This window comes from Drosophila bipectinata, chromosome 4 (genome assembly GCF_030179905.1).
Source record: "Drosophila bipectinata strain 14024-0381.07 chromosome 4, DbipHiC1v2, whole genome shotgun sequence".
Classification (NCBI taxonomy): domain Eukaryota; kingdom Metazoa; phylum Arthropoda; class Insecta; order Diptera; family Drosophilidae; genus Drosophila; species Drosophila bipectinata.
In genome coordinates, this window is record NC_091740.1 from 11,301,035 (window position 1) to 11,304,696 (window position 3,662).

A 3,662-nucleotide genomic window follows, 5' to 3' on the forward strand; every position below is an offset into this window, starting at 1 on the left:
GACTCAAATCAGATTGTATTAGCTACAGCCCTTGTTAACATTACAGGTAGCAATGGTCAAATGCATATTTCTCGTGTGCTTTTAGATTCCGGGTCACAGGTAAACTTTATAACAGAGGAGTTATCCAAAATTCTAAAACTTAAGTGTGATCGAAAAGACACAAACCTTTTTGGAATAGGTCAATCAGCCATGTAGTTCAAGCAACTATACACTCCCGAACACAGGCATTTCAATTAGATGCTGAACTTATTGTTCTGAAGTCAATATCATCGTCCCAACCAGAGAGGGCAGTTCAAGGGTTAGACTGGAACCTCCCTGACAACATAAAGTTAACTGATCCACTGTTCCACAAACCTCAGAGAATTGACATATTGCTTGGTGCTGACGCATTTTTTGAGTTGTTAAAGGAAGGGAAATTTAAGCTGGAAACATACGGTCCAGTCCTACAAAATACCGTTTTTGGATGGATCGTATCAGGTCGGTGCAACTCATCAAAACCAAATTTCAAATAGGCTTGAACATTGAGGTGTTGAGCGCGGTTCAAGATCATTGCAGTTTAGACATGTTGGTTCAAAAATTCTGGGAAATAGATAGTCTCCCGAGCATTGCACAGAATAAAATTTACACTCCTGAGCAAATTATGTGCGAAAAAGCATTCATCGAGAGTATTGTTCGGTTACCCTCCGGTCGACTTCACGTTTCATTGCCATTTAAGTCCAGCCCTACTTGTTTCGGCTCGTCGTTTGAAATCGCAAAAAGGCGGTTCTTAGCACTAGAAAGGAGGATGTCCAATAACCCAGAAATAAATTCTATGTACGTTGCCTTTATGAAGGAGTACATTTTCTTAGACCACATGACGTTGGTCAATGATGAAATTCCGACTGAGCCTCATTTCTTCATTCCTTATCAATGTGTGCTCAGACCGCAAAGTTCAAGCACTAAACTTAGAGTGATTTTTGAACAGCCCTGTCTATACGCTACATTGCTAAGGTTTCGTCTTCGCAAATACGCTATTACAGCAGATATCGTCAAAATGTACAGACAAGTGGAAATAACTGAATCCCATCGTAATTTTCAACTAATAGTATGGAGACAGTATAAGGATGAAAAATTACAAGTCTATCGCTTGATTACCATTACATACGGCACGGCCTGCGCACCGTTCTTAGCTATCCGCTGCCTCAAGTACCTTAGTGAGATATATTCAGTTTCTCACCCTCTAGGATCCTTAGTCTTATCGAATAGCTTCTACGTTGACGATCTTTTGTCAGGCGCGGATACAATCGAAGAACTTACGTCGATGCGAAACGAAGCAGTTGAAATCTTAGGCTCGGCCGGGCTTGTTCTTTCGAAGTGGGCAACCAACTGTGAGCAGCTAATAGATCTTCTAATAGATCAGTCTACAGATGTATCTGTCGGGGAGCACGAAGATACAAAGGCGTTAGGCCTCGTTTGGAACCCAAAACATGACATCTTTAAGTTTTCTTTGCGAGAGATGTGTACAAGCAATGCACCAACAAAAAGATCTATGTTATCCCTTACTGCTTGCATATATGATCCTCTCGGGCTTATCTGTCCTGTTGTCACAAAGGCTGCAAACACATCCTTCAAAACTAAAAACCTTTGTTGCCAACCGCGTCAGTGAGATTCAAGAGATGACCTCATGGGCGAGTTGGCGCCATGTACCCACGACAGCCATCCAGCAGACTTTCCATTTGGGGGTTGTCAGTTAATGAATTAAAAAATTCATTTGGATTTGATGGTCCCCACTTCTTGACTCAAGATCAAAGGCTTTGGCTTAAAATACAAAAATTCAGCAAATCAACACTAACGAAGAGTTAGAGATTCGGAATATAACTACTAGCCACGTTACAACACAACTCGAGCCGAATCCGACAGAAAAAATTGTCGAAAATTCATCTTCATTTCTTAAAGTAATGCGCATTGTTGCGTACTTCCTACGATTCGTTAACGCAACAAAATCTCGCTCGTGGTCTTCGCTAAATCCTACCTCGGTTGAGCTCGGCTCGGCCTTTTTACTCGTTGTAAGCGTCATCCAGAAAAATGCATATAAAAGTGAACTCATAAAATTACAAAAATCAGTTAAATTGCCAGACTCACTTCAAAAATTAAGTCCATTCGTTGTGACTGAATCAATTGGAAAGCTTCAGGTGTCTTTGTTGCGAGTATGAGGTAGATTGTTCAATGCACAGTTAAGCTACAGCGTAAAGTTTCCGTTTCTTATGCCAAAGGGCAACAGATTCGTGAGTTTATACATTCAACATCTGCATAGAACAGACTGTCATGCAGGACCCAGAGCATTGGATAGTCTTATTCGCCAAACAATATGGCTCATAAATGCTAGGCGCGAATGTAGCGCGGTCGTACGACAATGTGTACATTGCTTTCGATACAAGCCAAAATTAGCTTCACAAATAATGGGTAACTTACCAGCCGACCGTTTGATAGGAACAAGGCCGTTTGCAATTAGTGGATTTGTTTTTTTTGGGCCGATTCGAGTATCGCTAGGAATTCGTGGCAAGCCACCAATCAAGATGTATGTATCAATATTCATTTGCTTCCTGTCAAAAGCCGTTCATCTTGAACTTGTAAAAGATCTCACCGCTAATACATTCATTATGTGCTTATCTAGATTTGTCAGAAGACGTGGACCCATCGAGAAATTGTATTGCGATAATGCCACGAATTTCTTGGGCTCGTCTCGCATCATACATGACCTAATGAGCAAATTGGAAACCCATAAGGACGCTATGACAGCATTTGGAGCACCTCGTCGATTCGAATTTATCTTCATCCCTCCCAGAGCCCCACATTTTGGAGGGCTTTGGGAGGCGGCCGTTAAATCGGCTAAACACTTGTTTCTCCGAGCTGTGGGTAACGCGTTAGAAGTCGAGCTCCAGACGGTGATCGTAGAAGTTAAAGCAGTGCTGAATTCGCGGCCGATTATCGCTGACGGCTCAATCCCAAACGATGGTGAAGCTATAACCCCTGGGCACCTCCTCGTCGGGACCAGCTTGGCGACCGCTCAGGCAAATGTGAAACCGAATTTATCGTTTCTTCAGCCAACTCAGACATGGCTTTTGGGCATCATCACTGAAACGATTAAAGGTGCTGATGGAAGGGTCCGAGTGGCTATCGTCAAAACTAAAAATGGAATCTACAAACGTGCTGTCCATAGACTAGCACCATTACCTATCAATTTAAGCCCTTCGGCCATTCAACGCGGGCGATGTTTAGTCGTAATTGTTTTTAAAAATAATATGTGAGGGAAATACGTAGAACTCGGGCATAGCAAGCTACGAGCAAATAAAATAACCCCCAACGAGCCCGAGCTGCAAGATATCTACGTGTGTTCCTTACGCCCTCATATTTTTATGAGAAATATTAGAATTGTACCGCCTAAAGATATTATCGCTCTGTTAAGGACTCGTTCTTGTCACTCGCTGCGTCGCAGTTGCGAATGAAAGAAGAGAAGGAGCAGATAGAAACTAGTAATAAATGAACTTCCATTGAATTCGGTTGATGCGTTTCTACTGGGACCATAGTTGCTGGCCTGAAACAGGCATTTCGTTTGCCATTTGGAGCAAACAGATATATTTTGCCGGTGTTGCTTAAGAATATATAAAACTTCAAATTGCATA